The sequence below is a fragment of the Rana temporaria genome, chromosome 11 (genome assembly GCF_905171775.1).
Source record: "Rana temporaria chromosome 11, aRanTem1.1, whole genome shotgun sequence".
In the NCBI taxonomy this organism is placed as follows: domain Eukaryota; kingdom Metazoa; phylum Chordata; class Amphibia; order Anura; family Ranidae; genus Rana; species Rana temporaria.
Genome location: NC_053499.1, coordinates 158,009,061 through 158,024,570, shown reverse-complemented (window position 1 = coordinate 158,024,570; position 15,510 = coordinate 158,009,061).

The window sequence follows — 15,510 nt, the reverse complement described above, 5'->3', positions numbered from 1 at the left end:
GTGGGGTCGCGCGTGCGCCGCCGGCGCGCACACGCGACCCGGTCCGAAACTCCATGACCACGGCCGCGGGACCCGCGGACCCAATCGCCGCTGGAGTCCCCCCGGAGCTAAAGAACGAGGAGAGGTGTGTGTAAACACAGCTTCCCCGTTCTTCACTGTGGCGCCGTCATTGATCGTGTGTTCCCTGATATAGGGAAACACGATCAATGACGTCACACGTCCAGCCCGCCCCCCTACAGTTAGAAACACATATGAGGTCACACTTAATCCCTTCAGCGCCCCCTTGTGGTTAACTCCCAAACTGCAATTGTCATTTTCACAGTAAACAGTGCATTTTTTGCTGTGAAAATGACAATGGTCCCAAAAATGTGTCAAAATTGTCCGATGTGTCCGCCATAATGTCGCCGTCACGAAAAAAAAAACGCTGATCGCCGCCATTAGTAGTAAAAAAAAAAAGAATAAAAATGCAATAAAACTATCCCCTATTTTGTAAACGTTATAAATTTTGCGCAAACCAATCGATAAACGCTTATTGCGATTTTTTTTACCAAAAATAGGTAGAAGAATACGTATCGGCCTAAACTGAGGGAATAAGGGGCAGATCCACAGAGCGAGTAGCCGAGTACGCCGGCGTATCTACTGATACGCCGGCGTACTTTCAAATTTCCTGCGTCGTATCTTTAGTTTGAATCCTCAAAACAAGATACGACGGCATCTGGGTTAGATCCGACAGGAGTACGTCTTCGTACGCCTTCGGGTCTAAGATGCAATTCTTCGGCCTCCGCTGGGTGGCGTTCACGTCGTTTTCCGCGTCGAGTATGCAAATTAGCTATTTCCGACGATCCACGAACGTAGGAGCGGCCGTCGCATTTTTTTACGTCGTCTCTAGTCGGCTTTTTTCGGCGTATAGTTAAAGCTGCTATTTCGTGGCGTATAGTTAAACCTGCTATGTTAAGTATGGCCGTCGTTCCCGCGTTTAATTTGATTTTTTTTTTCCGTTTGCGTAAGTCGTTCGTGAATCGGGCAAAAGTTTACGTCCACGTCACAAAAAATGACGTCCTTGCAACGTCATTTAGCGCAATGCACGGCGGGAAGTTTAGGAACGGAGCATGCGCAGTTCGTTCGGCGCGGGGACGCGCTTCATTTAAATGAAACACGCCCCCTACTCGCCGCATTTGAATTCCGCGCCATTACACCGCTTGAGATACACTATGCCGCCGTAACTTACGGCGCAAAATCTTTATGGATTCGAACCAAAGCCAGGTAAGGTACGGCGGCGTAGCGTATCTCAGATACGATGCGCCGGGGCAGATCTTTGTGGATCTGCCCCTAAATGTTTTTTTATATATTTTTGGGGGATATTTATTATAGCAAAAAGGAAAACATTTTGCATTTTTTTCAAAATTGTCGCTCTATTTTTGTTTATAGCGCAAAAAATAAAAACCGCAGAGGTGATCAAATACCACCAAAATAAAGCTCTATTTGTGTGGGAAAAAGGACGCCAATTTTGTTTGGGAGCCACGTCGCACGACCGCGCAATTGTCAGTTAAAGCGACGCAGTGCCGAATCGCAAAAACTGGCCAGGTCCTTTACCTGCATAAAGGTCCGGGTCTTAAGTGGTTAAATGTAACCATATTGCTACACTTAGAGGCTCCTCTCTTCTTTTTTATACTCATTTGTGACACTACTCTTATATCAAGACATCGCTTGTATATCAAGGCAAAATTTATTAAAAAATGTTGCTTGTCTTGCAAAACGCTCTCAAACCAAGTTACTCTCAAACCAAGGTTTTACTGTACAAATTTGTCTGCAGACTTTCAGGTGACCATATGGCTCCATTCACACCTTGGCGACAAAACGCCCGACGCTCGATACGCTGGAGGGGCGAATTTCCATTGCTGTCTATGAGATGGTTCACATCTCATGCCGAACGCCGAAACGCCGTACGCCTGCCGCCTGAAAACAAGTCCCGGACCCTTTTTTTCAGGTGGCATTGGCGTTCGGCCATAGACAGCAATGGAAATAATTTGTTAAAAAAAAAAGTGAAACGAATCGCGGCAAAATACGCCGCGTACTCTGCGTTACTTGTCGCCTAGGTGTGAATGCAGCCTAAAGGGAAAAGTGGCTGATGCAACTACCTCAGAGGACACTAGGTGGCGATACAGTATCAGTAAATTTCAAGCCGGATGGGATGACGCCTTATGCCGCGTACACATGATCGGAAATCCCACCAGCAAAAGTCTGATGTGAGCTTTTGGTTGGAAATTCCGACCTTGTGTAGGCTCCATCGGACTTTTGCTGTCGGAATTTCCGGCCAGCAAAAGATTGAGAGCAGGCTCTCTATTTTTTCGACGGAAAACGTTCCTATCGGAAATTCCGTTCGTCTGTATGCAAATCCGGTGCGCAAAAAATTCTGACGCATGCTCGGAAGCATTGAACTTCATTTTCCCGGCTGGTCGTAGTGTTGTATGTCACCGGCGTTCTTGACGGTCGAATGTTCAGAGAACTTTTGTGTGACCGTGTGTATGCAAGCCAAGCTTGGGCGGAATTCCGTCGGAAAAACCATCCATGGTTTTTCCGAAAGAAAATCCGATCGTGTGTACGCGCCATAAGAGACACCTTGTAATTGTAATGAACTCTTTCTCTGTCGGAGGTCAAAATTTAGAATTTACAAAATTTTGAATTTACGAAATCTTGAATTTTCACATTTCCGAATTTCAGAAATGAGGAATTTCGGGAAATTCGAAAATTTTGGAAATCCGAAAATTCGGAAATGAAAAAATTCGGAAATTTAGGAATTAAAGAATTTGTCGAAATTGCACATGTCTACGAGTCCTCTCTGCTGCTGACTCCTAAAACAGAAGGTGGGGGGGGGGGGGATCTCCATGGATGAGGAAATGCTCCCTCCTGCCTGCAGCAGACAGATGATGTCATTTCATCGCAGGCAAAGTCCCCGGACTGGAGCTGACGGACGGCTTTCTAATAATAATAGGCGAAGGTTTAAAAGCGATCCCATGGCGGTATAATGCGGCGTGTCAGGAATGTAGTCATGCGTTTGTGAAGTTACTGAATTGTCCACTTTACTGTCATAATGACATCGCAGGTAGAAGGGAAACTTTCTGCCGTTCAGCGCGGGGTGCGGCTCCCGCATTCCAGACTTCTATTGTCCTTTCACAAATAGCGCAATCTTTATATACTGGAGAAAGTAAGAATAGTCCTTTTATGACCCAACAATAGATAGTAATGACATACAACCACTGACATGTACAGATTAACCACTTCAGCCCTGGACCATTTGGCTGCCAAATGACCGGGGACACTTTTTGCGATTCGGCGCTGCGTCGCTTTAACTGACAATTGCGCAGTCGTGCGACGTGGCTCCCTAACAAAAATGGCGTCCTTTTCCCCCCCCACAAATAGAGATTTCTTTTGGTGGTATTTGATCACCTCTGTGGGGTTTTTTTTGTGTTTTTTTTTTTTTGAGCTATAAACAAAAAAGAGCGACGATTTTGAAAAAGAAAACAATATTTTTTACTTTTTGCTATAATAAATATCCCCAAAACATGTTTAAAAAAAAAAAAAATTTCCTCAGTTTAGGCCGATATGTATTCTTCTACATATTTCTGGTAAAAAAAAAAAATCGCAATAAGCGTTTACTGATTGGTTTGCGCAAAAGTTAAAGGCCCGGATTCACGTAGCACTTACGCCGACGTATCTCGAGATACGCCGCGTAAGTGTCAATGTGCGCCGTCGTATCTATGCGCCGTGCCCATAGAACTAGATACGCCTGAAATTAGGCTTCATCTGACCGACGTAAGTTTCCTACGCCGTCGTATCGTGGGCGCATATTTACGCTGGCCGCAAGGGGCGCTTGCATTGATTTACGATTCGAATATGCAAATGAGGGAGATACGCCGATTCACAAACGTAGTTGCGCCCGACGCATTCATATACGCGGTTTACGTAAGTCGTACGTCCGGCGTAAAGTTAAGCCTCATAAAGCAGGTGCAAGTCATGTTAAGGTATGGACCAGGGAACAGCCGTCGTATTTTACGTCGTTTACGTAGTAGTACATGAATAGGGCTGGGCGTAGGTTACATTCACGTCGTAGGCAGTGATTCGACGTATCTTAGGGAGTATTTCCGACGTGATTCTGAGCATGCGCACTGGGATGCTTCCACGGGACAGCGCATACGCCGTTCGTTCGGCCCCTCATTTGCATGGGGTCACGCTTCATTTAAATAGATCACGCCCACTTCTACCTACTTTGAATTAGGCCGGCTTACGCCAACGAATTTACGTTACGCTGGCGCAACGTTGGGAGCAAGTGCTTTGTGAATACTGTGCTCGCCGCTCTACGCTACGTCGCTGTAGCGTATATTCGATACGCCGGCATAACTATGCGCCGATGTATGTGAATCCGGGCCATAGCGTTTACAAAATAGGGGATTGATTTATGGCATTTTTATTAATATTTTTTTTTACTAGTAATGGCGGCAATCTGTGATTTTTGTTGTGACTGCGACATTGCAGCGGACAACGTCGGACACTTTTGACGCTATTTTGGGACCATTGTCATTTATACAGCGATCGGTGCTATAAAAATGCACTGATTACTGTGTAAATGACACTGGCAGGGAAGGGTTAACCACTAGGGGGCGAGGACCATCGGAAGGCCGCATGGCAGTTGTCACCCATGACAGCACTTAATATCGGGATCTGGACGGATCCAATTCAAGCGCTGATAGGGAGCCAAACCGTCAGCTACAGTGTAATAATCATTTCCTGAAGTCTCCATCTCTCTTCTTATGGAGGAACCGCAACAAACATTTCCTGTTAATTATCATTCACTAGAATGGCCGGCCTTTATGATTGCGAATTAAAGTATCTTTTCAGCTGTTCCTTCCTTTGTTTACTATCTGGACGGGAAGCGGGGTCAGCGATGGAATGAGAAAGCACACTTAGTAACAAACAACGCCGGGGCCTGAAGTGATCGTTATTAACCCCCCCCCCCCCCCCCCCCGCTTGGTGGATGCCCAATAATACATTAGCAGTGATACCAATTCATTCCAATTAAAAGCAGGGTGACCCGATGTCCCCCCAGTTTCTGAGGACAGGGGGCTGCCCCCGAAAAACAGTGTCCCCGGTTTCATCCCCTGTTAAAAGATTTCTTTCCAGCTCTAATAATGGCCAGGGCTGCTGTTTAGAATTAGAAACCATGGGGTCCCATACAGCCAAATTACTATGCTTCGGTTATGAATGAACACAGTGAGTGACTGGTAATGATCGCTTATTGTGCTCATTCGGAAAAGGAAGGGGCTGGTAAATATAACATATTTACTGAACCCTTCCCCCACTCTCCATGCTAAACCAGAGAAGTATTCCATACATATTCAGGCTACATGCCTGAGGGGGAGGGGGGGCACACCAAATGTACCTAGAAGCCTACTCTACACTAGAAGGGTGCTACACCAGTAGCGGTGCGTCCATAGAGGAGCGCAGGAGCGCCGCCCCCTCTCGCTCATGCACCGCCACTGAATACAATACACAGATTCATGCATTGCATGAATCCATGTATTGTCGCTGCCGCTCACTATTCAGATGGCCGGCCCCCCTGGTGAGCGCCGGCCATCTGAATAACGGCAGCTGGTTGGCTTAGGAAGTGCCTATCAGAGCCTGAGGGCTGTAATCGGCTTCCTAATAGTTAACCAGGGGACGCACGGGGGGTGCGTTCCCTGGCTAACACTGACAGGCATCTGAGCCAATCAGGTTCACCAGTTCTGGTTAACAGTAACCTGATTGGCTGAAGCGTCATCGAGGGACGGTGGAAGCAGGATGGCTGACCCCAGAAAGGTAAGTTCCCGGGCGGGGGGCTTTTAACAGAGCACAGTGGCAGCATTTAACAGGGCACAGTGGCGCTAATTTATGGGCACAGTGGCGCTAATTGATGGGCACGGTGGTGACAATTGATGGGCACGGTGGTGACAATTGATGGCACAGTGATAACAACTGATGGCACAGTGGCTGCGTTTGGCATGGCACAGTGGTGACAATTGATAGGCACAGTGGTGACAATTGATGGGCACAGTGGTGACAATTGATGGGCACAGTGGCGACATTTGATGGCACAGTGGCTGCGTTTGATGTCATGGCATGGCACAGTGGTGACAATTGATGGGCACAGTGGTGACAATTGATGGGCACAGTGGTGACAATTGATAGGCACAGTGGTGACAATTGATGGGCACAGTGGTGACAATTGATGGGCACAGTGGTGACAATTGATGGGCACAGTGGCGACAATTGATGGCACAGTGGCTGCGTTTGATGTCATGGCATGGCACAGTGGTGACAATTGATGGGCACAGTGGCGATAAATGATGGCATGGCACAGTGGCGACAATTGATGGCACAGTGGCGACAATTGATGGGCACAGTGGCTGCGTTTGATGGGCACAGTGGCTGCGTTTGATGGGCACAGTGGCTGCGTTTGATTGGCACAGTGAGGCTGCAATTTTTTTTTCCGTTTGTGTGCCCCCCCCAAAAAAAAAAGATTTGGAGCACCAGCCGCCACTGTGCTACACCCAGGTAAGCGGGATGTCCAGGACTGCAGGGCAGTATTTTCCTTGCGTCACTTCTGATTCCTGAACAAAGTGAACATTTATGCCCAACCTTTGTAGGCTACGTGTGAGCTCCTCAAATACGTAACATCGTCAGCCAGGCATGTAAGTGTGAAATCTCTATACAGCATGTGGAGGGTTCTGATGGTAAATCTTAAAACAAGCCGGTGAAATGCTTTCAGTAAATCTCCTGCCCTAAAGAGCTCAGCCCAGAAACAGCCCTAGCAGGTAACAACCTGGAATTGCAGGCAGATTCCCATACGGACAGAGTGACACAGCCCAGCCGACAGTGACATCAGGTGATGGTGGCAGAGGGGGGATCCAAGGAAGGCATGGGGTGATGGTGGCACCGCAGAGGCGGCCGATGGAGGCAGGGTGTACTGGTGGCACCGCAGAGGCGGCCGATGGAGGCAGGGGGTGATGGTGGCACCGCAGAGGCGGCCGATGGAGGCAGGGGGTGATTGGAGGCAGGGGGTGATGGTGGCTGCGGTGGCACCGCAGAGGGGGGTGGAGGCAGGGGGCAATGGGGGCAGGGGGTGTTAGGCCTTGTACACACGATCAGTCTAAACCGTTGAAAACGGACTGAAGGACCGTTTCATTGGTTCAAACCGACCGTGTGTGGGCCCCATCGGTCAGTTATCCTTTGGTCCAAAAAAATAGAACTTGCTTTAAAATTGAACCGATGGACTCCTAACCGATAGGTCAAAACCGACGGTTAGTAGGCACGACCATCGGTTAAAAATCCACGCATGCTCAGAATCAAGTCGACGCATGCTTGGAAGCATTGAACTTCATTTTTCTCAGCACGTCGTTGTGTTTTACGTCACCGCGTTGGACTCGATCGTTTTTTTAACTGATGGTGTGTAGGCACATCAGACCATCAGTCCGCTTCATCGGTTAACCGATGAAATGGTCCTTCAGTCCGTTCTCATCGGATGGACTGATCGTGTGTACAGGGCTTTAGTGGCAGGGGGTGATTGGAGGCAGGGGGCCTGGGGGAGATTGGAGGCGGGGGGGTGTTAGTGGCAGGGGGTGATTGGAGGCAGGGGGTGTTGGTGGCATTGTAGAGGGGGATGGAGGCAGGGGGTGTTAGTGGCAGGAGGTGATTGGAGGCAGGGGGCCTGGGGGAGATTGGAGGCAGGGGGGGTTGGAGGCAGGGGGAGATTGGAGGCAGGGGGTGTTGGTGGCATTGTAGAGGGGGATGGTGGCACCGCAGAGGGGGGTGGAGGCAGGGGGTATTAGTGGCAGGGGGTGATTGGAGGCAGGGGGTCTGGGGGAGATTGGAGGCAGGGGGTATTAGTGGCAGGGGGTGATTGAAGGCAGGGGGTGTTAGTGGCAGGGGGTGATTGGAGGCAGGGGGTGTTGGTGTCATTGTAGATTGGGATGGTGGCACCACAGAGGAGGATGGAGGCAGGGGACGATGGAGGCAGGGGGCCTGGGGGAGATTGGAGGCAGGGGGTGATTGGAGGCGGGGGAAGTTGGAGGCAGGGGGAGATTGTGGCCCCGCAGCGGGGGGTGAAGGCAGGGGGTGTTGGTGATAGAGAGGGATGGAGGAAGGGGGTGATGTGACTAAATAATTTGCCCTTATTATATCGAAATTAACAAAAATATGTTTTTTTACCTTAAATCACATTGCTATTTGCCTAGCGTACTTGTTTGTAGCCTAAATACTGAAATTTGCACCTAAAAATGTAATTTAGTAACTTTTGTGAAATGCCAGTAAAAACGTGGCTGCGCCAGTAAATTTCGGGTGTCGTGCCCGTAAATTTCAATCTGGTAGGGTGGCAACACTGGTTGGGAGGTGTGCCCATAGGTATGGTAAATGCATACTTACATGGGTCCAAGCTGGACTAATATAAACATGCAATAAAAACCAATCCTGGCAGTATTAGTAGTAGTTTTTGTAACTTTCGGCTGAGGTTCATTCCCAGATCCTGCAATCTTTTATCATTTAGTTGTCTTCATGGATAGTTAACAAAGACATCAACAAAGCACGTCGTTATCATTTATAGGATGCCGGTCCTTTCACAGCCGTCTCACCTTAACAACACAACACCCACACTTCCTACAATCAGAGAATATACGGCTCTGATCACCCTAACCATGACAACTAGGAAGGTACAGTTCAGGCAGACCTACGAGTAGCCTATCATTAGCAGGACGGCACCGTCAGCCCGGCCGTGTAAAGTGTCCACACCCTTCTCCGGAATGCTTCCTGGATGGGTTCTGTGGCTTTCTTATCGTTTGGCCTTCTCCTCTTACTGACTCTAGGCTGTCAAGTATTTGGCAACCATGATTAATGCCAGAAAAAGGGCCGCAGTGACGTGATACCCCACCTGTTTCGGTTAAATATACCCCATGCGCTAAATATATTGGGCCAAAATATTAAATAAGGAGCAACCTGTTTTGTTGAGAGACGTCTCGCCGGAGATACTGCACTTAATATTAATTCACTATCTTCAACTATAAACTACTGATAGCTTCAAGCTAGCTACTCCAATATACATGTTCCACCAATAAAAATCCTTCCCTACCATTAAAAAAATAAATAAAAATTCTTATAAATAGGAAATGCAGCTCTTACTCCATTACTCGCCCCTTCTCTGGCGTTGACCCCCCTACAGGTCTTCTGCACTTTGATCCGAGGCCGGTGAATTGTCGGTATGGTTCCCCTATCGAGATGGTTCCTGTAAGGACTGCGTAGGCGCAATCCTTGCCGACGGAAATCTCCGAACCTCGGCCGGCATCCAGGCTCATTCCTTGAGGCCTCGTACAGACGATCGAACACGTCCGATGAAAATGGTCCGCGGACCGTTTTCATCGGACATGTCCGCTGGGAGATTTTGGTCTGATGGCTGTACACACCAGACAGCGCGGTGACGTGGCGGTGACGTTGAGACGCCGCCACGTCCGCAAACCAGGAAGTAAAATGCTTCCACGCATGCGTCGAATCACTTTGACGCATGCGCGGGATTTCGGGCCAGCGGACATGTCCGATGAGTCGTACTGACCATCGGACATGTCCGACGGACAGGCTTCCAGCGGACAAGTTTCTTAGCATGCTAAGAAACGTTTGTCCGCTGGAAACCTGTCCGCTAGGCCGGAAAACTGTCCGGTAGGCCCTACACACGGTCGGACATGTCCGCGGAAACTGGTCCGACGGACCAGTTTCAGCGGACATGTTCGGTCGTGTGTACAAGGCCTAACATCCCCGTGGATTGGAGGATCTTAAAAAAAGACCCAGGAGGCCAAACGAGCGTAGCGAGCCGTCGAAGCGAAGGGAGGACGTGAGGCCGACTGGCCACTTACCTCAAATTCTACGTCGCCCTTGAGGTTCGGTGATTTCCGTCGGCAACTATTGCGCCTGCGCAGTCCTTACAGGAACCATCTCGATAGCCGGAACCATATCGTCAGATCACCGGTCCTCCTCCAGATTGATTGACATCCAGCCTCATCCAACTTCTTGTGATCCATTGTGCTCTCCGCTCTGCGTTCCGCTGCCAGTTCTCTTCTGGTCCTCTGGGAGATTAAGGGGTGTTGCCTCCAGAGCATTTTAATATGTAGGGGTAGGCACCATCATCCTATAATTATATAGTGAAGAAGAGGGGGAATTGTCAAGGGCTACTCCAAATGTTGCCCTGAGACGCCAATGGTGGTAAGGACTATCTCGGTACCCCAAAATTGAACAAGGAAATTATAAAAGTTAAATTTATTACAAATAATAAAAAAAAAATACATAGATTACAACAAAAACCAAGAATGTAATTGTTGCAGCAATTTACATTAGATTTATACTTAAAAACATAAGGGCCCCACAGATATGTGGAGGAGCAGTGATGTAGGTATAGACGTAGTCCTCTACAAGTTTCGTGGCCAATGCCGCTTCTTCAGGAGGAGTCAACCAAGAACATCTGGGGAAGAATAAAATCTCATAGTTATGATTTCAAAAGAGTTTAAAACAATAATGTAGCAAGCTAGAAATAACAAGTTCTACTTTTGGAGTATTAGATGGGTGGCGTGACTCACCAATGAAGGCCCACTTGGGCAGAAGATGGTCCAGGGCTGATCCAGCTCAATTCTTGTGATCAATCACACTCTTCACTCTTCGATCCAGGGTCAGTCCTCTTTTGGTCCTCTTCCAGAGTGAATGATGTCCATCCTCATCCATCTCAATTCTTGTGACCCATGAAACGTTCAGTGATCCAGGGCCAGTCCTCTTCTGGTCCTCTTCCAGGATGAATGATGCCCATCCTCGTCCATCTCAATTCTTGTGACCCATAGAAATTTCGATGATCCATTGCCTGGTCTTTTTCTGGTCCTCTTCCAGGATGAATTATGCCCATCCTCATCCATCTCAATTCTTGTGACCCATGGAACGTTCAGTGATCCAGGGCCAGTCCTCTTCTGGTCCTCTCCCAGGATGAATGATGCCCATCTTCGTCCATCTCAATTCTTGTCATCCATTGAACTTTCAGTAATCCAGGGCTGGTCCTCTTCCAGGGTGAATGATGTCCATTGTCATTCATCTAAATTCTTGTCATCCATGGAACTTTCGATCATCCAGCACCGGTCCTCTTCTGGTCCTCTTCCAGGCTGAATGATGCCCATCCTCATGCATCCCAATTCTTGTCATCCAGGGCACTCTCCCTTCTGAGATGTAGGGCCATTCCTCTTCTGGTCCTCTTCCAGGCTGAATGATGCCCATCCTCATCCATCTCAATTCTTGTCATCCATGCCACTTTCCACTCTGTGATACAGTGCTGGTCCTCTTCCAGGTTGAATAATGCCCAGCCTCATCCAACTCAGTTCTCGTAATCCATGGCACTCACCACTGTGCGATCCAGTGCTCTCCCTCGCTATTGCCCAGGAGCTCCATAATCTCCTATTGCCCAGGGGCTCCATAATCTCCTATTGCCCGGGGGGCCACATACTCTCCTATTGACTGGGGGCCCCATAATCTCCTATTGCCGGGGGGGCCCCATAATCTCCTATTGCCTGGGGGCCCCATAATCTCCTATTGCCCAGGGGCTCCATAATCTCCTATTGCCTGGGGGCCCCATAATCTCCTATTGCCCAGGGGCTCCATAATCTCCTATTGCCCGGGGGGCTCCATAATCTCCTATTGCCCGGGGGGCTCCATAATCTCCTATTGCCCAGGGGCTCCATAATCTCCTATTGCCCGGGGGGCCCCATACTCTCCTATTGCCTGGGGGCCCCATACTCTCCTATTGCCTGGGGGCCCCATGAGTTGTCAATCCGCCCCTGAGTAAAGCCAACTCTTTGCATCAGCAGCCTAAATGCATTTCCACATTTCCGGAGTAGCCGTAAGGCAAAGATGTTCTATGTACAAGCTGTTGTAAGGAAACGCATGTTCCTGTTCTTTAAATAGCCATTCCCTTTAAATGTTTACCAAGTCTTATGTTTTGCCAGCGGTTTTCCAAAATAAAGAATAAAAAGAAATCGGTCAGCTGGTAAAAATATCTAAAAGTAAATATAAAGCAGAATTTCCAGCGAGTATCCTAGCGCCTTCATTACAGTTAGTTTAAATGTCACGAAGCCTGTGCATATCATTATGATGTCATCATGGGCCAAAGCAGTAAAGGGTTTATTTGTTTGGTCGACTGTCAGTAAACAATTTAATAAATCTAATTAGACCGCTTGGTTTATTTAAAGGCTTGGGGAGGGGTTGATGATGCTGGAACCCTAAGGTTTATATAATATATACAGTATCTCACAAAAGTAAGTACACCCATCACATTTGTGTAACTCTTTTCATGTGACAACACTGAAGAAATGACACTTTGGCCCGGATTCACAAAGCACTTACGCAGACGTATCTCGAGATACGCCGCGTAAGTGTAAATATGCGCAGTCGTAACCATGCGCCGTGCCCACAAACTGAGATACGCCTAAAAATAGGCTTCATCCGACCGACGTAACTTGCCTACGCCGGCGTATCGTGGGCGCATATTTACGCTCAAAGCATCTGGCGCTCCCATTGATTTCCTATTCAAATATGGAAATGAAGGAGATACGTCGATTCACGAACGTACTTGCGTCCGGCGTAAAGTTATTCCCCATATATGAGGCGCAACCCATGCAAAGGTATGGACCAGGGAACACAGCCTTCGTATTTTAAGTCGTTTACGTTGTACGTGAATATGGCTGGGCGTAGGTTACGTTCACGCCATAGGCAGTGATCCGTCGTATCTTAGGCATTTGTTCCGACGTGATTCTGAGCATGCACGCCGGGATGCGGCCACGGGACGGCGCATGCGCCGTTCGTTATTCGTATCTGGCTGAGACTCAGCCCATCATTTGCATGGGGTCACGCCTCATTTGCATGGCTCACGCCCACTTCCACTTACGACGACTTACGCCTAAGAAACCCAGTGCAGATTTGGTGGCAAGTGCTTTGTGAATTCGGTGCTTGCTTCTCTGCGCTACGTCGGCGTAGCGTATATGAGATACGCTACGGCGGCATAAATATGCGTCGATGTCTGTGAATCCGGGCCTTTGTATCTACAATGTTGTGTAGTGAGTGTACAGCTTGTATAACGGTGTAAATTTGCTGTCCCCTCAAAATAACTCAACACACAGCCATTAATGTCTAAACCGCCGGCAAACAAAAGTGAGTACACCCCTAAGTGAAAATTTCCAAATTGGGGACAATTAGCCATTTTCCCTCCCCGGTGTCATGTGACTCGTTATAAGGTCTCAGGTGTGAATAGAGAGCAGGTGTGTTAAATTTGGCGTTATCGCTCTCACTCTTTCATACTGGTCACTAGAAGTTCAACAACATGGCACCTCATGACAAAGAACTCTCTGAGGATTTGAAAAATAGAATTGTTGCTTTACATCAGTGGTCTCCAAACTGCGGCCCGGGGGCCAGATGTGGCCCTTTGCTTGATTTTATCTGGCCCTTGGGGTGCTTTTTTATTCATTGGCACCAATGAAGGGCAGAATTCCTCCCAATGACACCAATGAAGGGCAGAATTCCTCCCAATGACACCAATGATGGGGCAGAATTCCTCCCAATTGCACCAATGAAGGGCAGAATTCCTCCCAATGACACCAATGATGGGGCAGAATTCCTCCCAATGACACCAATGATGGGGCAGAATTCCTCCCAATGACACCAATGATGGGGCAGAATTCCTCCCAGTGATGGGGCAGAATTTCTCCCAGTGACACCAATGATGGGGGATTTTGTACTCCACAGTTCGGCCCCCTTAAAGTCTGGAGGACAGTAATCTGGCCCTTTGTTTAGAAAGTTTGGAGACCCCTGCTCTACATAAAGATGGCCTAGGCCAGTGATGGCGAACCTTGGCACTCCAGATGTTTTAGAACTACATTTCCCATGATGCTCAACTACACTGCAGAATGCCTGAGCATCATGGGAAATGTAGTTCCAAAACATCTGGGGGTGCCAAGGTTCGCCATCACTGGCCTAGGCTATGAGAAGATTGCCAAGACCCTGAAACTGAGCTGCAGCACGGTGGCCAAGACCATACAGCGGTATAACAGGACAGGTTCCACTCAGAGCAGGCCTCGCCATGGTCCACCAAAGAAGTTGAGGTCACGTGCTCAGCTTCATATGCAGAGGTTGTCTTTGGGAAATAGACGTATGAGTGCTGCCAGCATTGCTGCAGAGGTTGAAGGGGTGGTGTGTGTGGGGTGGGGGGTCAGCCTGTCAGTGCTGAGACCATACGCCGCACACTGCATCAAATTGGTCTGCATGGCTGTCATCCCAGAAGGAAGCCTCTTCTAAAGATGATGCACAAGAAAGCCCACAAACAGTTTGCTGAAGACAAGCAGACTAAGGACATGGATTACTGGAACCGAGGGGCGGAGCGAACCATGTTGGGGGCGTGGCCAGGCTGAGGTTGTCATTTTACCACTGAACATACACGTGGATGTGCGGCATCTGGGATTTTCTCCTCTCTTTGAAGAATAATAAACTGGCCCTTTGTTTAGAAACTCCTGATCTAGTCTATGGGAGCCCCCCCCATGCCCCCCCCCCTATACTGGAGCATACAGGATATAGACACCCCTGGAATAGTTGGTTTCCCAGCTGAGCTGATCACTTCTATTGAATGGAGTGATGTTTTTCCAGTAGGAAAGGTAAGTATTTACTGTGCTCCTTTGCAGGTAATCCTTCACTGGGGGACTTTCTGGAGCAGCAGGATCACATTAAAAGCCTCACCATCAGAGGCTGCTCTCTAATTAGGCGGTCACCTAAGGCCTCGCACTCTCAGGGGCCTTGCAACCACCCAATTTTGCCTAATTAAGAGAGCTTGAGATGGGTAGGAATCAGTGGCGGTTCGTACATAGAGGGCGCTGGAGCGCCGCCCCCTCTGGCTCTCACCGCCACTGATTCTAATAACATAGATTCATGCATTGCATGAATCTATGTTATTTTTGCCACTGCCGCTGTTCTATTCAGATGTCTCTCAAGAATATTCCGATTGCACACCTTCCGGCAAAATGGCCAAGAAGTAAAAGGGTGCTGAAACGATCACCGGCTGGGAACCGGAAAGTAAATCATATATATATATTCGCCAGCACACCAGGGATCATCTTAAAAAAACGTCCAAAAATGTAATGCATATCTGTTGATCCAAAAGAGCAACGTTTCGAGGCCACGCAGGACCTCTTCGTCAGGCAAAAGATGTTCTATTTAGATGGTCGGCGCTCATGTCCGGCCATCTGAATAACAGCAGCTGGTTGGCTGTACGGAAGTGCCTATCAGAGCCAACGGCTCTGATAGGCTTTTCCGAGTACAGCCCTCGGGTCCCGGAAGCTTATACAAGGAACGCACTAGGGATGCGCTCCTTGTATAAGACTGACAGGCGTCTCAGCCAATCAGGTTCACCGGTTCTGGTAACCT